Below are 23594 nucleotides of genomic sequence, written 5' to 3'. Positions count from 1 at the left end.
TAGTTTATATGACCTTGACCTCATTTTTTTGGATCATGTTAAGTTAATGTGATAGTTGTATTAAAGCTTTATATCAGAACTATCAACATCATATCAATGGTTAGTAAAGAAGGCGAGACATTTTAGTGTGTGCACTCTTGTTTTTTTTTTTTTTTATAGATTAGACCTTTGGTTATCCATTTAAATTTAGTGGCAAAACCCAGAATTGTTTTTTCCTTCAAAATATATTGTCAGTGATATTGTTAGCTTTTTTCAAAACTTTCTCTACCCTTTTTTATTGGGAAAATATGCATCATTTTTATCAGATTGGGAAATTTAGAATAAACCATGAATTTGACTGAAACTTCAATTTGCAGACCCCCTTTCAAGAGTCAAACCCTGCTTCGACAGAAGACCCCTTATGGTCAGTGATGATACAGAAATAGACCCCCAAATCTGCACATATAGTCATTTTAGGCATGAAAAATCTATAAATGAGTTTTTTTCAGTTCATATTCACGCACAATTACTACTTAGACTGTGCGTGCGCTAGCTAGCTGTATGGGAAAAAAGTTGTCTTTGGGAAAAATTTTAAGCCATTTTTTTTAAATTGTGATTCTTCTCCAGGGGAAAAAGCCTTTATTTTCCGGTAATTTAAGGCAAACAATATCACTGATTGTTAATCCCACACATCTCCCTTCCAAGATTCCATCTTGATTATGAACATCCTTGAATCAATCAAATGATTTCATGAACCATCTAAATACAAAGAATGATACAGACAATGGCTTTGTAAAGAGAGTACATTTGAATTAGAAAATTCATTAACAGCTATATCCTGTTTTGTTACTAAGGAACTTGCTTAATTCCTGTTTTTAGATGGAATTTGAATAAGCAGAATGACCGATTGACAACTGAAGAGACAGCCAGCCATAAAGGAAAGCAATTTGATTGAGGAATGGTTAGTATATAAAGTGATTACATTTTAATTAAGTAAGGAAGAAATAATTTCATAATGATTGAAAACCTGAGTTATCTCCCATATTTAAAGTATTTCCAAACTTTACTAAATCAAGTTAAAAAGATGGATATAATAAGAAAAGATTGTTTTACAGAAATAATATTCTATATATAATAGATAAAATAGTGTTATTGTGAATATGCTTGTTTCAAACCAGGAACCCAGGTATATTTCGGCATATTTCTTCTAAACTAATTGTGATTCCTCTTGTTTCTTAGAAATTGGTAAGGCCAAATAAAAAAAGAAGTGTTTCATATTATGGTACTCACCCTATTTTTCAAGCTCAAAAATAGCCTACCCTGAAGTTTATTTTGTTATTTTTCAATGAGCACTGTTAAAAGTCAGAGTGTCCCTACCATAGACTCAATGTAAAAATATTATTATTTTCGGCCTAGTGGAAGTTCTCAGATAATCTTTGGATTTCTCAACTTGTCTAATTTACAGCTTGATAAAATCTGCAGTTACTATAAATGAATTTTTGGCTCTCCCTTGACACCATTTGGGAGTATGGTTATGAGGAAACGATGGTAGTCCGTAGGAAGTGGATGATAAATGGCTGACCTGTGTTAAGAGGTACCATATCTCTTGCACATAAAAGACACCCTTGTAGATTTCGAAAAAAAGAGCAGGCTAATGCCGCTACAAAGCAGCACTCGCACCCGCAAAGTGGAAAGGGATTTATACAAGTTGCAATTACTTGTTTCCCAATCCACTATAAAAAAATATGTTTAAATTAAATATTAATGATTTCAGATATGTTGACCACCAGATGTGTTTTAATTTTATAAACTATGTATTCATGAATAAAGCATGGATGCAACCATTTCCTGCTTAACCAGCTTTCCTGTAGATGGGTGCTTCAGGTCTTGTACACCAGAATGTTATTAGTACACACAAATGTATGACAAAAATCCAAATTTTTTTTATCAGTTGTAAAGCTGATATTGCTTTGTACTCTCAACCTTTATGTATGTGCACAAAATTCAATCAAAAAGTTATTAACAGTGATATGTTTTAAAAGGTTTTGAGAATTAATTTTAAGGTTAAATCTATGATTGTAAAGCACAACACCATAATGTTAAAAAGTTCAGTGTAGCATGATTTTGCTTGACAGTGTTTACAATCTGTTTCAAAGCAAGATAGATTGTAACCTTTGGTTAGCAAAACATAAGAAAACATAACCATGGCATGGATTAACACAGCAGCTGCACCAAAATAACACTACTAATAGCATGTATAAGCATAAAAACTTAATGCTATGCTGACTTGCTGATCTTATGGTTGTTATTATTCTCTCTATTTCTGGTAAATTTAATTTTAATTGACACAAATTGATGAATTGATTGTTTTCTGACGTACTTGTTTCCTAACCTGTCCTATCAGATTTACAAAAAAATATTACAAAATTTCTGCCCAATTTTTTTAATTTTTCACCAGGATCTTCAACAGTGTGTTTTATAACTTTAATTTTACAAAGTTGTCTCTGCAAACATATGTTAAAATAAATTACTGATGTTCACAATGATGAAACTGATTTTTTTTACTTTGCAATATAAATTTTATCAATTAAAGAATAGTTTGACTTTGCCATCACATGTTTTAATAAATGAATGATATTCTTGTTATTTATGATGTTTTTGTGTGTAATCATTTTAATCAGAATCTGAACTATAAGCTCCATTGATGAGTAGCCAGTATTGGCTATTAAGGAATTACGGTTAAGGAATTATTGAAAGTATTCAGAACAGAATATAAAATTGGACTTTGCATTCAAATGGAAGAAAAACTTGACTTCACAATCACATGTTTTAATACATCAATGATATAATTGTTATTTATGATGGTTTTTTTGTGTGTAATCTTTCTTTTTTGCAGTCTGATTAAAACCAGCCCCACCATCAACTTGTAGTAGGGGCTGGTTTTAATCAGACTGTCTTTGTTGCAGTTTGTACTTCAAACAACATAACTATCAGCTCCATTGGGGAGTAGCAAGTATTTTCTCTTCAGGATATAATGAAAGTGTTCAGAAAAAAAATAAGAATATATTTTTGGTCAATTTAATTTAACAAATTTCAGAAAAGTTTGTCTTTGTTATCAAATTTAAGAAAAAAATCATTTCACAATCACATGTTTTAAATTATACATCCATGATATTAATGTTATTTCTGATGTTTTTTTGTGTGTAATCTTTCTTTTTTGCAGTCTGATTAAAACCAGCCCCTACTGCAAGTTGATGGTAGGGGCTGGTTTTAATCAGACTCTCTTTGTAGCAGATTGTTCTTCACACAACTGGACTAAAAGAGGGACGAAAGATACCAAAGGGACAGTCAAACTCATAAATCTAAAACAAACTGACAACGCCATGGCTAAAAATGAAAAAGACAAACAGAAAAACAATAGTACACATGACACAACATAGAAAACTAAAGAATAAACAACACGAACCCCACCAAAAACTAGGGGTGATCTCGGGTGCTCCGGAAGGGTAAGCAGATCCTGCTCCACATGCGGCACCCGTCGTGTTGCTTATGTGATTACAAATCCGGTAAATAGTCTTAATTCGGTAGGTCAAATTCATGAAAGGGAAGGGGATTGTAGTTACGACGTGAGGAACATATCCGATATCATTTGTGAAATGGTTATTCCATAACGGTCAACCAACTCGTGATGGCGTCCGTAAAATTTACGAAGGGATGATTTCAACTTCACCATTTGGAACTCTTGATTTAATAGCTTCCTTGTGAGCAGTAACCCTCTATCAAGAAAATCATGATAGGAAATGCAAGCACGGGAATATCGTATCAATTGAGAGATATATACCCCGTATGCAGGTGCTGCTGGAATGTTGCTACTTAGAAATGGAAAGTTCACAATTGGAAAGCTGAAATCATCTCTTTTGTCGTAAAGTTTTGTCTTCAACCGACCCTCATTGTCAATTTCTAGATGTAAGTCAAGATATGAAGCTGACTTAACTGTATCTGTAGTATCCTTTATCTCCAATTCGATGGGATAGATGCGTTCCACATAGTCACCAAATTTTGAATTGTTTAGTGAAAGAACGTCATCTATATAGCGGAAAGTAGAGTTAAAGGATATTGCTAACTTCTTATCTTTCTTCCTAAGAAGTTCCTGCATGAAGTCAGCCTCATAATAATAAAGAAACAAGTCAGCAAGTAGAGGGGCACAGTTTGTTCCCATAGGTATGCCGACAGTCTGTTGAAAAACACGTCCTCCGAACGTAACAAATATGTTGTCAATCAAGAAATCAAGCATCTTGATAATATCGGTTTCAGAGAATTTTTTGTTTGAATCAGAGTGATTCTTTACAAAGTAGGATTTATCCCTCCCTAAGACAAGATACTTGTATCTACGTTGGCCATTCTTTTTTATGAAGCAAAGTAATACCAACTCTTTTAATTTGTCTTTAAGTTTGGAATGTGGAATACTTGTGTAAAGAGTAGAGAAGTCAAATGTTTTAATACTGTTACAAGATGAAAGAGAGTTAGATTGTATGTACTCTAAAAGATCTTTGGAATTTTTAAGTATCCACATCTGATTCACGCCACCTCTAGAATAGGCAGTTTCACAATAACTTTGAAGCCCGTCTTTGATTGCTGATAAAATGGATGTTAATAATTTAGAAAGAGGTTTTGTGGAGCACTTGGAAGACCCAGCAATATACCGCTGTTTGTAAGGACACTTATGTAGTTTAGGTATCCAATACAGTGATGGAAGATCCAGTTCTTCATCTTTGGTTGAAATACCAAAGGAACAAAGAACAGACCTATGATTATCCAGGATTTCCTCTTTGGTAAGTGTCGTGAGGGTATATGTTGAGTTTCCAAGTGAATTGTCTATACCTAATTCGTTTATCAAGCAATTAATGTAATGACTTTTACAGACAAAAACGATGTTATTTGGGGCTTTGTCTGCGGGGACAACAACATATTTATCATGGAGGTCGGATAGGTGTTTAGCAACATTTGGGTCTTTAAAAATTGACGTAGCATGGGCATTGATGGACCCATTCAGTTTCTTAATTCTGATTTGTATTAAGGACCTCACTGCCTTTATCCATTCGGATAGAGTGTCTACGTCTTCCTTCTCGCGCTTAGCCCATTGCCTGGCATAATCCTCGACTGAATCCATCAAAATTTTAAAGTTGTATTTCCAATTGATGGATTTAGGCTCACGATATTTCGGACCTTTCGATAACACGTTTCGTAGAGAAGTGTTATTAACAATGTTAAGGTCACCGGTAATAACGTGGCCAGCGGGATTATATGTGAATTGGGAACTAGCACAAGTGCAATCAGGAGGTTTAGACTTGAAGTCGTCAATATCGAGATCCTGCAAAACGCGTTTGTAATTGAAAATTTTAGTTGCAATAGGTTTGGTATAGGTATAAGAAATTATTGGTACAGACTGGTCTTTAAAATAAGGAGGTATTTTCGATTGAACTAATTTATGATGAAGGATATTGCCAAGGTTGACGCCATCGATACCTTTGTTGGCAAAGGAAAGATTTAGAAAATATCTTTTCTCTTTTTCATCTTTTCCAATGCGAACTGGCTTGAAAAGTCTGTGACTTGCAATATCCGAAATTATAGCTTGAAGTTTGTATTGGTTTGAATGAGGGTTTGTAACAGTGGATTCCAAACATAAATTGAACAGAGAATGAAGTTTTGAAAGGGGTAATGAATAAAGTTTCGTGCGAATGTGATGAATACCTAACGGTTTTTGTATGAATGGCAGCAAGTCATTAATAGAGACATCATGCAGAGAGGGTGATGTATAATGACGATGACCATGACTGCGTCTACGTCGAGGAGTCGAGTTGAAAATATTCATCACATTCACCGAGTTACACGAAGATGAAGACTAAGCTCCATTTGGGAGTAGCAAGTGTGGGCTCTCAAGGAATTAAGGAAAGTGTTCAGAATAAATTAAAAACATATTTTTTTAGGTCAATATGATTTAACAAATTAAAAGAAAATTTTGACTTTGCAATACAATTGAACAAATTTAAGAAAAGATTGACTTTGCTATCAAATTTTAGAAAAAGATGACTTGGCAATCACATGTTTTAATACATCCATGCTATTATTGTTATTTATGATGTTTTTTGTGTGTAATCTTTCTTTTTTGCAGTCTGATTAAAACCAGCCCCTACTGTAAGTTGATGGTAGGGGCTGGTTTTAATCAGACTCTCTTTGTAGCAGATTGTTCTTTGAACAACTGGACTAAGCTCCATTTGGGAGTAGCAAGTGTGGGCTCTCAAGGAATTAATGAAAGTGTTCAGAATAAATTAAAAAACATATTTTTTAGGTCAATATAATTTAACAAATTAAAGAAAATTTTGACTTTGCAATATAATTTAACAATTTTAAGAAAGGTTGACTTTGCTATCAAATTTTAGAAAAAGATGACTTGGCAATCACATGTTTTAATACATCCATGCTATTATTGTTATTTATGATGTTTTTTGTGTGTAATCTTTCTTTTTTGCAGTCTGATTAAAACCAGCCCCACCATCAACTTATAGTAGGGACTGGTTTTAATCAGACTGTCTTTGTTGCAGATTGTACTTCAAACAACAGAACTATCAGCTCCATTGGGGAGTAGCAAGTATTTTCTCTTCAGGATATAATGAAAGTGTTCAGAATAAAAGAAAAATATATTTTTGGTCAATATAATTTAACAAATTTCAGAAAAGTTTGTCTTTGTTATCAAATTTGAGGAAAAAAATGATTTCACAATCACATGTTTTAATACATCCATGATATTAATGTTATTTCTGATGGTTTTTTGTGTGTAATCTTTCTTTTTTGCAGTCTGATTAAAACCGGCCCCTACTGTAAGTTGATGGTAGGGGCTGGTTTTAATCAGACTCTCTTTGTAGCAGATTGTTCTTCACACAACTGGACTAAGCTCCATTTGGGAGTAGCAAGTGTGGGCTCTCAAGGAATTAATGAAAGTGTTCAGAATAAATTAAAAACATATTTTTTAGGTCAATTTAATTTAACAAATTAAAGAAAATTTTGACTTTGCAGTATAATTTAACAATTTTAAGAAAGGTTGACTTTGCTATCAAATTTTAGAAAAAGATCACTTGGCAATCACATGTTTTAATACATCCATGCTATTATTGTTATTTATGATGTTTTTTGTGTGTAATCTTTCTTTTTTGCAGTCTGATTAAAACCAGCCCCACCATCAACTTGAAGTAGGGGCTGGTTTTAATCAGACTATCTTTGTTGCAGATTGTACTTCAAACAACAGAACTATCAGCTCCATTGGGGAGTAGCAAGTATTTTCTCTTCAGGATATAATGAAAGAGTTCAGAATAAAAGAAAAATATATTTTTGGTCAATATAATTTAACAAATTTCAGAAAAGTTTGTCTTTGTTATCAAATTTAAGAAAAAAATGATTTCACAATCACATGTTTTAATACATCCATGATATTAATGTTATTTCTGATGTTTTTTTGTGTGTAATCTTTCTTTTTTGCAGACTGATTAAAACCAGCCCCTTCTGCAAGTTGATGGTAGGGGCTGGTTTTAATCAGACTCTCTTTGTAGCAGATTGTTCTTCACACAACTGGACTAAGCTCCATTTGGGAGTAGCAAGTGTGGGCTCTCAAGGAATTAATGAAAGTGTTTAGAATAAATTAAAAACATATTTTTTAGGTCAATATGATTTAACAAATTTCAGAAAAGTTTGTCTTTGTTATCAAATTTAAGAAAAAAATGATTTCACAATCACATGTTTTAATACATCCATGATATTATTATTTATGATGTTTTTTGTGTGTAATCTTTCTTTTTTGCAGTCTGATTAAAACCAGCCCCTACTGCAAGTTGATGGTAGGGGCTGGTTTTAATCAGACTCTCTTTGTAGCAGATTGTTCTTCACACAACTGGACTAAGCTCCATTTGGGAGTAGCAAGTGTGGGCTCTCAAGGAATTAATGAAAGTGTTCAGAATAAATTAAAAACATATTTTTTAGGTCAATATGATTTAACAAATTAAAGAAAATTTTGACTTTGCAATACAATTGAACAAATTTAAGAAAAGATTGACTTTGCTATCAAATTTTAGAAAAAGATGACTTGGCAATCACATATTTTAATACATCCATGCTATTATTGTTATTTGTGATGTTTTTTGTGTGTAATCTTTCTTTTTTGCAGTCTGATTAAAACCAGCCCCACCATCAACTTGTAGTAGGGGCTGGTTTTAATCAGACTGTCTTTATTGCAGATTGTACTTCAAACAACAGAACTATCAGCTCCATTGGGGAGTAGCAAGTATTTTCTCTTCAGGATATAATGAAAGAGTTCAGAATAAAAGAAAAATATATTTTTGGTCAATATAATTTAACAAATTTCAGAAAAGTTTGTCTTTGTTATCAAATTTAAGAAAAAAATGATTTCACAATCACATGTTTTAATACATCCATGACATTAATGTTATTTATGATGTTTTTTGTGTGTTATCTTTCTTTTTTGCAGTCTGATTAAAACCAGCCCCACCATCAACTTGCAGAAGGGGCTGGTTTTAATCAGACTCTCTATGTAGCAGATTGTTCTTCACACAACTGGACTAAGCTCCATTTGGGAGTAGCAAGTGTGGGCTCTCAAGGAATTAATGAAAGTGTTCAGAATAAATTAAAAACATATTTTTTAGGTCAATATAATTTAACAAATTAAAGAAAATTTTGACCTTGCAATATAATTTAACAATTTTAAGAAAGGTTGACTTTGCTATCAAATTTTAGAAAAAGATGACTTGGCAATCACATGTTTTAATACATCCATGCTATTATTGTTATTTATGATGTTTTTTGTGTGTAATCTTTCTTCTTTGCAGTCTGATTAAAACCAGCCCCACCATCAACTTGTAGTAGGGGCTGGTTTTAATCAGACTGTCTTTGTTGCAGATAGTACTTCAAACAACAGAACTATCAGCTCAATTGGGGAGTAGCAAGTATTTTCTCTTCAGGATATAATGAAAGTGTTCAGAATAAAAGAAAAATATATTTTTGGTCAATATAATTTAACAAATTAAAGAAAAGTTTGTCTTTGTTATCAAATTTAAGAAAAAAATGATTTCACAATCACATGTTTTAATACATCCATGATATTAATGTTATTTATGATGTTTTTTGTGTGTAATCTTTCTTTTTTGCAGTCTGATTAAAACCAGCCCCACCATCAACTTGCAGAAGGGGCTGGTTTTAATCAGACTCTCTTTGTAGCAGATTGTTCTTCACACAACTGGACTAAGCTCCATTTGGGAGTAGCAAGTGTGGGCTCTCAAGGAATTAATGAAAGTGTTCAGAATAAATTAAAAACATATTTTTTAGGTCAATATGATTTAACAAATTAAAGAAAATTTTGACTTTGCAATACAATTGAACAAATTTAAGAAAAGATTGACTTTGCTATCAAATTTTAGAAAAAGATGACTTGGCAATCACATGTTTTAATACATCCATGCTATTATTGTTATTTGTGATGTTTTTTGTGTGTAATCTTTCTTTTTTGCAGTCTGATTAAAACCAGCCCCACCATCAACTTGTAGTAGGGGCTGGTGTTAATCAGACTGTCTTTATTGCAGATTGTACTTCAAACAACAGAACTATCAGCTCCATTGGGGAGTAGCAAGTATTTTCTCTTCAGGATATAATGAAAGAGTTCAGAATAAAAGACAAATATATTTTTGGTCAATATAATTTAACAAATTTCAGAAAAGTTTGTCTTTGTTATCAAATTTAAGAAAAAAATGATTTCACAATCACATGTTTTAATACATCCATGATATTATTATTTATGATGTTTTTTGTGTGTAATCTTTCTTTTTTGCAGTCTGATTAAAACCAGCCCCTACTGCAAGTTGATGGTAGGGGCTGGTTTTAATCAGACTCTCTTTGTAGCAGATTGTTCTTCACACAACTGGACTAAGCTCCATTTGGGAGTAGCAAGTGTGGGCTCTCAAGGAATTAATGAAAGTGTTCAGAATAAATTAAAAACATATTTTTTAGGTCAATATGATTTAACAAATTAAAGAAAATTTTGACTTTGCAATACAATTGAACAAATTTAAGAAAAGATTGACTTTGCTATCAAATTTTAGAAAAAGATGACTTGGCAATCACATATTTTAATACATCCATGCTATTATTGTTATTTGTGATGTTTTTTGTGTGTAATCTTTCTTTTTTGCAGTCTGATTAAAACCAGCCCCACCATCAACTTGTAGTAGGGGCTGGTTTTAATCAGACTGTCTTTATTGCAGATTGTACTTCAAACAACAGAACTATCAGCTCCATTGGGGAGTAGCAAGTATTTTCTCTTCAGGATATAATGAAAGAGTTCAGAATAAAAGAAAAATATATTTTTGGTCAATATAATTTAACAAATTTCAGAAAAGTTTGTCTTTGTTATCAAATTTAAGAAAAAAAATGATTTCACAATCACATGTTTTAATACATCCATGATATTAATGTTATTTATGATGTTTTTTGTGTGTAATCTTTCTTTTTTGCAGTCTGATTAAAACCAGCCCACCATCAACTTGCAGAAGGGGCTGGTTTTAATCAGACTCTCTATGTAGCAGATTGTTCTTCACACAACTGGACTAAGCTCCATTTGGGAGTAGCAAGTGTGGGCTCTCAAGGAATTAATGAAGGTGTTCAGAATAAATTAAAAACATATTTTTTAGGTCAATATAATTTAACAAATTAAAGAAAATTTTGACTTTGCAATATAATTTAACAATTTTAAGAAAGGTTGACTTTGCTATCAAATTTTAGAAAAAGATGACTTGGCAATCACATGTTTTAATACATCCATGCTATTATTGTTATTTATGATGTTTTTTGTGTGTAATCTTTCTTCTTTGCAGTCTGATTAAAACCAGCCCCACCATCAACTTGTAGTAGGGGCTGGTTTTAATCAGACTGTCTTTGTTGCAGATTGTACTTCAAACAACAGAACTATCAGCTCAATTGGGGAGTAGCAAGTATTTTCTCTTCAGGATATAATGAAAGTGTTCAGAATAAAAGAAAAATATATTTTTGGTCAATATAATTTAACAAATTAAAGAAAAGTTTGTCTTTGTTATCAAATTTAAGAAAAAAATGATTTCACAATCACATGTTTTAATACATCCATGATATTAATGTTATTTATGATGTTTTTTGTGTGTAATCTTTCTTTTTTGCAGTCTGATTAAAACCAGCCCCACCATCAACTTGCAGAAGGGGCTGGTTTTAATCAGACTCTCTTTGTAGCAGATTGTTCTTCACACAACTGGACTAAGCTCCATTTGGGAGTAGCAAGTGTGGGCTCTCAAGGAATTAATGAAAGTGTTCAGAATAAATTAAAAACATATTTTTTAGGTCAATATGATTTAACAAATTAAAGAAAATTTTGACTTTGCAATACAATTGAACAAATTTAAGAAAAGATTGACTTTGCTATCAAATTTTAGAAAAAGATGACTTGGCAATCACATGTTTTAATACATCCATGCTATTATTGTTATTTGTGATGTTTTTTGTGTGTAATCTTTCTTTTTTGCAGTCTGATTAAAACCAGCCCCACCATCAACTTGTAGTAGGGGCTGGTGTTAATCAGACTGTCTTTATTGCAGATTGTACTTCAAACAACAGAACTATCAGCTCCATTGGGGAGTAGCAAGTATTTTCTCTTCAGGATATAATGAAAGAGTTCAGAATAAAAGAAAAATATATTTTTGGTCAATATAATTTAACAAATTTCAGAAAAGTTTGTCTTTGTTATCAAATTTAAGAAAAAAATGATTTCACAATCACATGTTTTAATACATCCATGATATTATTATTTATGATGTTTTTTGTGTGTAATCTTTCTTTTTTGCAGTCTGATTAAAACCAGCCCCTACTGCAAGTTGATGGTAGGGGCTGGTTTTAATCAGACTCTCTTTGTAGCAGATTGTTCTTCACACAACTGGACTAAGCTCCATTTGGGAGTAGCAAGTGTGGGCTCTCAAGGAATTAATGAAAGTGTTCAGAATAAATTAAAAACATATTTTTAGGTCAATATGATTTAACAAATTAAAGAAAATTTTGACTTTGCAATACAATTGAACAAATTTAAGAAAAGATTGACTTTGCTTTCAAATTTTAGAAAAAGATGACTTGGCAATCACATGTTTTAATACATCCATGCTATTATTGTTATTTGTGATGTTTTTTGTGTGTAATCTTTCTTTTTTGCAGTCTGATTAAAACCAGCCCCACCATCAACTTGTAGTAGGGGCTGGTTTTAATCAGACTGTCTTTATTGCAGATTGTACTTCAAACAACAGAACTATCAGCTCCATTGGGGAGTAGCAAGTATTTTCTCTTCAGGATATAATGAAAGAGTTCAGAATAAAAGAAAAATATATTTTTGGTCAATATAATTTAACAAATTTCAGAAAAGTTTGTCTTTGTTATCAAATTTAAGAAAAAAATGATTTCAAAATCACATGTTTTAATACATCCATGATATTAATGTTATTTCTGATGTTTTTTTGTGTGTAATCTTTCTTTTTTGCAGTCTGATTAAAACCAGCCCCTACTGCAAGTTGATGATAGGGGCTGGTTTTAATCAGACTCTCTTTGTAGCAGATTGTTCTTCACACAACTGGTCTAAGCTCCATTTGGGAGTAGCAAGTGTGGGCTCTCAAGGAATTAATGAAAGTGTTTAGAATAAATTAAAAACATATTTTTTAGGTCAATATGATTTAACAAATTTCAGAAAAGTTTGTCTTTGTTATCAAATTTAAGAAAAAATGATTTCACAATCACATGTTTTAATACATCCATGATATTATTATTTCTGATGTTTTTTGTGTGTAATCTTTCTTTTTTGCAGTCTGATTAAAACCAGCCCCTACTGCAAGTTGATGGTAGGGGCTGGTTTTAATCAGACTCTCCTTGTAGCAGATTGTTCTTTACACAACTGGACTAAGCTCCATTTGGGAGTAGCAAGTGTGGGCTCTCAAGGAATTAATGAAAGTGATCAGAATAAATTTAAAACATATTTTTTAGGTCAATATGATTTAACAAATTAAAGAAAATTTTGACTTTGCAATACAATTGAACAAATTTAAGAAAAGATTGACTTTGCTATCAAATTTTAGAAAAAGATGACTTGGCAATCACATGTTTTAATACATCCATGCTATTATTGTTATTTGTGATGTTTTTTGTGTGAAATCTTTCTTTTTTGCAGTCTGATTAAAACCAGCCCCTACTGCAAGTTGATGGTAGGGGCTGGTTTTAATCAGACTCTCTATGTAGCAGATTGTTCTTCACACAACTGGACTAAGCTCCATTTGGAAGTAGCAAGTGTGGGCTCTCAAGGAATTAATGAAAGTGTTCAGAATAAATTAAAAACATATTTTGTAGGTCAATATGATTTAACAAATTAAAGAAAATTTTGACTTTGCAATACAATTGAACAAATTTAAGAAAAGATTGACTTTGCTATCAAATTTTAGAAAACATTGACTTCCCAATCATATGTTTTAATACATCCATGATATTTATGTTATTTATGTTGTTTTTTTTTGTGTGTAATCTTTCTTTTTTGCAGTCTGATTAAAACCAGCCCCACCATCATCTTGTAGTAGGGGCTGGTTTTAATCAGACTGTCTTTGTAGCAGATTGTTCTTCACACAACTGGACTAAGCTCAATTTGGGAGTAGCAAATATTGGCTGTAAAGGAATTTAGGAAAGTGTTTAGAATAAAATAAAAACATATTTTTAGGTCAATATTATTTAACAAATTAAAGAAAATTATGACTATGCAATATAATTTTACAAATTAAAAAGTTTTTGACTTTGCAATAATAATTAACAAATTTAAGAAAAGACTTTGCAATCACATGTTGAAAACTATTTTGAGGTTCTGCTCTGTAGGTCATGGTCCAGCGAATTTGAATTAATTTCCAATTTTTATGTTAAGTTTTTTGCTTAAGTTAAGATAGGATATATATACTTGTTATAGAAAAAGTCTACCTCCAAATTCAACAAATATGTTGTTAATCAGAAACTTCAGCATAATGATAACTTATCTTTTTGTTCACTATTATATAAACGGATTAATGTCAGCTTATAGCCTTAATTAATGTATCAGATGTCTCTTTGTTTGTGTCTGTACAGAAGCACATATATTAAATTGCTGATCTAATATATATTTAATTGATTAATTAAGGACATCCAAAGTAAAATGAACAGTTTAAAAAATAGATTATAAATAGTTGAGATTGCAACTAAGCTTTGAAAATTGGCATTTGACAACCTGTTTAGTTGCAAAAAAGGCTTAGTGGAAATCAGTCCTACATCTTTTATCAATAATTAGGCAGCAACCCAATTACTCAAACAATCGAAAATTAAGTGTATTGTATAATTTGTCAGCAACGTTATGTTCCTTCTGTGGTAACTACAATCCCTTTTCTCGAATGTGATCTACCCAATAAGACTAATAGGTTTAAACTAACATGGGCAACACGACGGGTGCCACATTTGAAGCAGGGTCTGCTTACCCTTCTGGAGTACCTTAGATCACCCACATTTTGGTGGGGTTGACGTTGCTTAGGTTTTTTGTTCTTAGTCATGGCGTTGTCAGTTTATTTTCGATTTATGCGTTTGAATGTCCATTTGGTATCTTTCGTCCCTCGTTTAAATACTAATTTAGAAAAAGTGTATGAATCTTGCTGAGATTATCAAAGATCTTCATCATCAACAAATTACTTAATTTAAAAAAAAAAATATTTCAATTTTCAGAAGCATGTAATGCCAGATTTGGTCTGGTTAATGATGAATTATAAGCAATTAAATAAATTTGAGATGTTATCTGGTGTTAATGGCCATAATTAATTATCTTATGTTAAGGGGAATATGTGCACTACATTATAAATTGGCAGAAAAATATTTGTATTCAAAAGTAAAATGTTTTAATGCAAATAAATATCAAATTATAAATTCAGAAATACATCTTACTTTCTAGCCATTTCTATACTAATATTTAACCTACAATCTAACAAACCTAACATTTTTTCTTGGTCATTTCTGAGTTGTGATTTCTTTATTTCTGACTATTTTGCTGGTTTGAATGGTTTCCTTTATTTGATAGTTGAATCGTTCTCTTTAGTTTTATAAGAGTTTCTTAGTTATGTATTTCTGAACTTTATTCATTGGTATTTTAAGATCTTTAAAAAAAATCTATTTTTGAATTATTAAAATTAATTAAATTTGATTCATTAACAATTTCAAATGTTTCGTAATTATTTCTTAATAATATTACCATTGTAGTGCATATTATTCATCTGCTAAAATTGTCCAGATCCTTGTCCAAGTTTTTTCTTTTATTTGTTAAGTAGAGAATTTGGTGTTGATAGCTGCTCTTTTCTGGTTTCTGCTTTAAATTCTCAAATTTTAAATATCCAGATGGGGAAAAAAACTTTGTCAGAATACTAATAAAGATATATATTTGCGCTATTTCTCCTTCTTTTCATGATCATTAAAAACTTGCTTGTAACAGGTATTTTCACATATAATGAAATTTGAAATTATACTAAAAAAATATTTTAAAAATGAGAAAGATCATAAAAAAAAACTTTTTTATGAAATTGAGCAGACATTATATTTAATAAACAGAAATGCACTTGAAATTGAACTCCCTTTTGCTTAAGTTTGATGTTTAAGTGTTGCATATATGAAAGCAGAATTAGTTAAAATTCTTAATTTAATAGTCCCTTTTAGCTCACCTGGCCAAGTGAGCTTTTCTCATCACTTGGCATCTCTCGTCGTTAACTTTTACAAAAATCTTCCCTGAAACTACTGGGCCATATTAAACCAAACTTGGCCACACTCATCATTGGGGTATCTAGTTTTAAAAATGTGTTTTGTGACTCGGCCAATCAAGATGGCCGCCATGGCTAAAAATAGAACATAGGGGTAAAATGTAGATTTTGGCTTATATCTCTGAAACCAAAGCATTAAGAGCAAATCTGACAAGGGGTAAAACTGTTAATCAGGTCAAGACCTATCTGCTGAGATATTATCAGATGAACCGGACAACCTGTTGTTAGGTTGCTGCCCCTGAATTGGTAATTTTAAGAACATATTGCAGTTTTAGGTTATTTTCTTGAATTTTATTATAGATAGAGAAAAACTTTAAACAGCAATAATGTTCAGCAAAGTAAGATCTGCAAATAAGTCACATGACCAAAATGGATAGGTAGCTGCCCCTAAATTGGTAATTATAAGGAAATTTTGCAGTTTTGGGTTATTTTCTTGAATTTTATTATATATAGAGATAAACTGTAAACAGCAATATTGTTCAGCAAAGTAAGATATACAAATGAGTCAACATTACCAAAATGGTCAGTTGATCCCCTAAAGGAGTTATTGCCCTTTATAGTTTATTTATAAAAAAAAATCGTTAATTTTTGTAATCTTACTAAAATCCTCTCCTCTGAAACTACTGACAAATTTAACCAAGCTGTCCATAATCATTAATAGGTTATGTAGTCCAAAAAAATGTGTCCGATGACCCCGCCCGCGAACCAAGATGGCTGCCCTGGCTAAAATTAGTACATAGGGTAAAATGCAGCTTTTGGCTCATCTCTTAAACCGAAGCATTCGGAGCAAATATGACAGTGTAGAATTGTTCATTAGGTGAAGATCCATCCGCCCTGAATTTTTAGACCATTCCAGCAACCCGTTGATTGATAGGTAGCTGCCCCTTAATTGGAATTTTAAGGAAATTTTGCAGTTTTGGTTATTTTCTTGAATTTTATTATGTATATAGTTAACTGTAAACAGCATTACTGTTCAGCAAAGTAAGATCTACAAATGAGTCAACGTTACCTAAATGGTAATAACCTAAAGGAGTTATTGCCCTTTATAGTTTTACTTTATTTATAAAAAAATCGTTATTTTTTGCAATCTTACTAAAATCCTCTCCTCTGAAACTACAATGACAAATTTAACCAAACTTGTCCACAATCATCATTATGGTATGTAGTTAAAAAAAATGTCTGGTGACCCCGCCAGCACACCAAGACGGCTGTCATGGCTAAAAATAGTACAAAGGGTAAATTGCAGCTTTTGGCTAATATCTCTGAAACCGAAGCATTTAGAGCAAGTCTGACAGGATAAAATAGTTTATTAGGTGAAGATTTATCTGCCCTGAAATTTTCAGACCATTCCGGTAGCCCATTGTTAGGTTGCTGCCCCTGAATTGGTAATTTTAAGAAAATTTTACAGTTTTTGGTTATTTTCTTGAATTTTATTATAGATAGATTTAAGCTGTAAACAGTAATAATGTTCAGCAAAGTAAGATATACAAATAAGTCAACATTACCAAAATGGTCAGTTGACCCCTTAAGGAGTTATTGACCTCTATAGTCAATTTATAACAATTTTTCGTAAATTTTTGTAATCTTACTAAAATGCTCTCCTCTGAAACTACAATGACAAAAATTTAACCAAGCTGTCCACAATCATCATTAGGGTATTTAGTTTAAGGAATGTGTCCGATGACCCCGCCCGCGAACCAAGATAGCTGCTTTGGCTAAAAATAGTACATAGGGTAAAGTGCAGCTTTTGGCTCATATCTCTGAAACCGAAGCATTTAGAGCAAATCTGACAGGATAGAATTGTTCATTAGGTGAAGATCTATCTGCCCTGACATTTTCGGACCATTCCGGTAGCCCGTTGTTAGGTTGCTTCCCTTGAATTGGTAATTTTAAGGAAATTTTGCAGTTTTTGGTTATCTTGAATTTTATTATAGATAGAGATAAACTGTAAACAGCAATAATGTACAGCAAAGTAAGACCTAAAAATAAGTCTTAACATTTATGTGCAGAAATTTAGAATATATTGAAAAAGAAATGAAACTTTACAACAGTGTATAAATTCCAAAATACAAATCAGGTTAAAAGATCCATGATTTGATGCAATCTTTATGGGAAGAAATTTATTTGATGTTTAGGTAATTAAGCATTAGTAAAAAAAGCACTACACAAATGCATTGTTAAGAGACCCCGTATCCTTGTATGCAAATATTTTTGTTAAAGAATTCAGATGACAGTTATTTCCTTTATTTCTAGCAGTATATATATATTATAGTGAGACATAACAAGCCTCGTTGCTCAGACATTTGATTCCTTTTAATAACTCGTCAGTTGAAGACATACTAATTATTTACAAATGTGTGCATCACACAATCATACTGATAAAAATGGGGGAAATGCATTGCTGAAAATATTTATTTCAAAGGAGAATATTATACCATCATCAAATGAGATCTGCTAATAGGGCTGAAATAATATCTTGATCTTGCTGTCTGCTGTCAGGTTTAACTCTCTTTTTTCTGTTATCCAAGAACCACAGAATGGTAAAGTTTTGCCATTTGAAACATTTTGTATTCTTTTAACAATATTTGCCACATGCCTTGCATTGTAATTGTTCAATGTTGGACACCAAATGGTATAAAAATCAAGAACATTTCTGCAATAAGCAGCAAGACATACTTAAAACTGTCAATGATAAACCTGATTATGAATACTGTGAAAAAGAAAAACTTTCTCCTTTCTATATTTGAGAACCTTGTGATAGAATTTATAAGTCCATTTGTAGGTATTGTTTGATGCTTCCAATTCAGGATTTATTTTGGGGAAAGGTGAAAATGAAGGATGGACATCATCACACAGAACAAAATTTTTAAAAGAAAGAGACTCCGTCATAAAATACAACTCTGGAATTTAATTTGCTGTGATAGAATATAGACTACAAACACTAATGGACTCGGGAACAACCTGTGCAAGGGAAGAGACATAAAGATCCAAAAGAAACAGACTCGGGAATATGTTGTGCAAAACAAAACAAAAACAGACTCAAGAATATGGTTTGCTCAACAAACTTTAATTGAACAACAAAACAATAGAATATAATCAGTGCTGAAATAAAATGCATGAACTTTTTTATTCGTTTGCTATAAAATTGAGATGCGTGTGCTTAGCATTACAACGCTTGCAGCTTTATTTGAGCCCTGCCATCCTAAGACGTGTGTATACTCATTTTTGTCCAGTCTGCAACTTTTGTCCCAAAAAGCTCGACATTAGGTGAGTGATCCGGTGGCAGCGACGATAGCTAACTTTTTAAAAGCTTTATATTTTAGAAGACCTGGATGCTTCATTCTTTGTATATAGACGCCTTATGTTAAGAATTTTTTGTCTGTCACATGTCCATTGTCCTTGACCTCATTTTCACGGTTCAGTGACTATTTGAAGAAAAAAAGATTTTTATGGCGCATTATATTTTCTGGTCTGCACCCGTTCGTCCGTCCGGTCGTCCTTCCCGCTCCAGGTTAAAGTTTTTGGTCGAGGTAGTTATTGATGAAGTTGAAGTCCAATCATCTTGAAACTTAGTACACATGTTACCTATGATATGAACTTTCTTATTTTAATGCCAAATTAGAGATTTTATCCCATTTTTACGGTCCACTGAACATAGAAAGTGATAGTGCGGAAGGGACATCCGTGTACTTAGGGACACATTCTTGTTTGTAATATTAATTTCTCTCTTATTATGAGTAATAGGATAACTATATTTAGTATGTGCGTACTTTGCAAGGTCCTCAAACACCTCAGACTGTTTTCACTTGACCTATCCTTATTTCATGGATCAGTGAACAAGGTTAAGTTTTAGTGGTCAAGTTCATATCTCAGATACTATAAAGTAATAGGGCTAGTATATTTGGTGTATGTAAAGATTGTAAGGTGTACATGTCCAACGGGCAGGTGTCATCTGACCTTGACTTCATTTTCATGGTTCAGTTGTCAAAGTTAAGTTTTTGAGTTTTGGTCCTTTTTTTCTAATACTATATGAATAAGTCAACTATGTTTGGTGTATGGTAATATTTTATGATGTACGTGTCAGTGTCGCAAGGTTTTTTTATTTACCTTTACATCAGTTTCACGGTTAAGTTTTTGTGTTTTGGTCTGGGTTTTTTTCAAACTATAAGCAATAGGTCAACTTTCTTGGTTTATGTGATAGTTATAGTAAAGCTTTGTATTGAGAACTATCACCATAATACCAATGGTTAGTAAAGAAGGCGAGACATTTCAGCGTGTGCACTCTTGTTTTTTATTAGTAATGTGTTAAAGGCTGGTGATTGATTATTTAAACAGTACATTGTAAGTTTATGATATTTGGTAAACAATTACATCATAATAAACATGTGATTTGAAACCATTTTATTCAAAATTATTTGGTGTTCAACCCCTTTTCGCCTTTATATCCCTGGTCCATGGAAAGTTTTCCTAGTTTGAAGGGTAAAATTATCAGGACCAATTGAAAATGAGTTGCCATGTCTTAAGGAAGCGGGTTTTAATACATAAAATAATTCTTATTCATCACGGAAATGAATGAAATGTTGATTTTGACGCTGAGAACACGTTGTGTATTATCGAATGATGCATCATCATTGGCAATTGCACCACATCTTCTTTTGATATCTTTGCCCTTGTAAAAGACTTTATAGCTAGTATGTTGACCTCTAGATGTCATTTATACTATTCATGGGACCATTTTACCTCACTACATGCACATTCCGACAATGTCTCTTCAGTGATGCTCGAAAACAAAATTTAGCTGTTGTCTGCTATATGGTCGTGTTGTTGTCGCTTTGACACATTCCCCATTTCCTTTCTCAATTTTATTGTATAGAAAGCATTAAAATTATAGAGAAATGCTGAAAGAGACAGGAATTTTAAGAAAATGAGTTTCACAAGAGGATAATAACGTCTATGGATTTACACCAAAATTCTGTATGTAGACCAATAAAGCCAAATATTTAAGAGAAGTTGATTACTATATATCTGCTCCCAACTTAATACCCACATTTACTGTGTGTAGTTTTTAAACAGTTAATGTTTTACGCATAAAAACCCAAAACATCATTTGGGAAAAGCAGTTGCAAATCCTGTTGGATAATAAAATTTCTGTGATAGTTTTGGGTCTCCTTGTAGGACATACACAGTGTGTATTAACAAATGAAACAAACAGACTTAGAGCCAAAACATTGGTATCACCTTGGGAAATACATCCATGCAGGTAGATTTCTACTTTTCATTACTGTCTCCCGATTCTGCGCATTGATTTTTTTCAAAAAAAAGAGTGATCACTTTGAAATATCCAGTGGACCACTCTTGGAATAATATATATATGTCTCTATACAATGAAAATAAAGAGGTAAAGGTCGGATGAATTCTGCCATACAAGCATAATTATATACCTTGCAATTAGTCCTTGCACAAATACAGCTGATCTACTATAGTATCTGAGAAATTGGTTAAAGAACAATAAGATTAGATTGACCTATGAACCATGAAAATGAGGCCAAGGTCAGATAAAACCTGTCATTCTAACATGTACACTTTACAATCACACATCAAATACAGTTAACCTATCACTTATATAAATGGACTTAGTTTTTTTCTTCCAGTTAACATTACATATAGCCTGCAGTTAAAGTTTTGGACAGAAGCTTCTTACAATCAAAAGATAGTATTGAGAGGAATGTTTTTATTTTTTTTCCACTCACTTTTGTTGAGCCTGTGATTAACAGCAAAAGAAGGCAAGACACCCGGTTCTGTGGCAGCCTTACACATTTTTATACCACTAGTGGTTCCATTATATTGACCTAGTAACAAAAAAATACATAATATAACATTTAAGTCAACAGACATATGAGGCTGGACAAATAATCTCCATGGAATTGAGATGTGACGAAAGTCAATGATAAAACAACCTCATACCAATTATTATAGACTCAGTACTAGTGGTTCCCCATGAACTGATGTAATAAAAAAACTCAATACAAGTATAAAGCAAAAGCTTCAAAGTCAATAAACCATGACAGAGGAGATGTGGCCAAAAAGTACTATGGAAGTGTGATTTGCCAATGCTAACACAACTGCATACCGAATATCTTTGCCCTATCACTAGTTGTTCCTAATAAACTGTCTGATTTACAACTTAAAACATTGTTGATGCCGCTGCTGATGATAGAAACCGAATACCTTTGTCTTGCCTTTTTACTACATCAAGGCAAGACAATAAGCAAATATGCACATGACAAAAAAAAATATCAAGTTATTTTAAGCACTTGTTGAATTGTGAAATAGAGGAAAAAAACATTGGACATTTACAGATGGAAACCTCTTAACATGAAGCATCTGTACAAGATATGAAGCATCCATGTCTTTAAGCATCTTAAATCTAAAGCTTAATACAAACTGTTTATGCTTAAGCCGCAAGATAAGCTGCCTTATGTCTTGCATTCTGTGACTTTTGTTGCAGGCTGGACAGAAATTTTATGGCTGACAAGACAAATAGAGTCAATTAATTTAGCACCATAGATCAGAACTTCAGATCCTCTGATTTAGGTCAAAAAATTGGTCACTAGTGTGCAGATGATTGCACATATCTTCTTTGGTAGAAGTTTGGTCAATTTTGAAACACTATAAATATTTGAAATTTCCTACTAAACTGAACATTAATGACATAATTTTCTTTTCAAATCAAAGAGAAACGAGTGATGTGTCAAATGAAGCAAACATATTACATACATATTGAAGTTTACCTACTTATAAAAATTCAGAACTTATCATTGATTCATGTCACTTGAATAACACACATTACAAAATTTTAACCGAAGCATAGAATTCCATTATAAAATTAAGAAGAATTTCTTTATTCTATTGATAGAAATTTGTGTTCTCAAGGAAGATTTTCACTCGACTCCAATCTTTAATTGATTAGGTTGATTGATGGTCCTCTCTTGGCATTCCATCTTTCTCCACCATTAGACCACCAATAAAAACTGACTGCCATGAAGTAGCACTTTAGTGTTCAAAGTGGCATTAAAAATCAAACAACAATAAAGGAAGATTTAGTATTACTTTGTCTGAATATTTTTCAAAAATGAAGAAATTCATAAAGTGATGATATCTTGTACCAAAGATCATCTTTCAAGTTGCATAAAAAAACGGATATTACAAATAATTATCACATAAAAACTTAAAACAAATTTCAGGAAGCTCTTATAATATATGTAGTTACCAGGAAAATTGCAAATGATTTCTTTAAGGATGGACAAATCAATGAACATTTAGACAGACAGACAGACAAGTCATCAGCAATCCTTATCTCTTGGAGTGTGAGGTATAATAAGGAACGGAAATATCTGTTTAGTGCTTTTAGACTGTTATAATAATGTCCATCATCTTTACATCTAATGGATGATTAATAATTGTCAGAATACCAATATAACATTTGTGTGCAAAGTTAATGAACTTTGAAAAGACAATTGTCAAATGACAGATGCCAATGTAGAATTTTCTACAGTACAGCTTTTATATACTAGTATTATTATCAAATATTGACCTTTCATACATGTTTCTTAAGAAAAAGGCATGATCCCAAAACATTTGTCTAATACTCCTTTGCTTTCTTTGCAGGCAAATAAAAATCAGAAATGTATA

The 23594-nt window shown here is 32.1% G+C and overlaps 1 long non-coding RNA gene across 1 annotated transcript; it reads left to right on the top strand.

Moving 5' to 3' along the window:
• The first annotated feature begins 852 nt into the window (after positions 1–852).
• LOC139512198 (uncharacterized) lies at positions 853–19074 on the top strand. The gene is made up of 2 exons (XR_011662190.1): positions 853–940; positions 18685–19074. It is a non-coding gene; the product is annotated as an uncharacterized lncRNA (long non-coding RNA).
• The last annotated feature ends 4520 nt before the right edge of the window (positions 19075–23594 follow it).

The sequence above is a fragment of the Mytilus edulis genome, chromosome 2 (assembly GCF_963676685.1).
Source record: "Mytilus edulis chromosome 2, xbMytEdul2.2, whole genome shotgun sequence".
In the NCBI taxonomy this organism is placed as follows: domain Eukaryota; kingdom Metazoa; phylum Mollusca; class Bivalvia; order Mytilida; family Mytilidae; genus Mytilus; species Mytilus edulis.
Note: the sequence above shows the minus strand (reverse complement) of the source record. Positions and strands in the feature narration are given on the sequence as shown.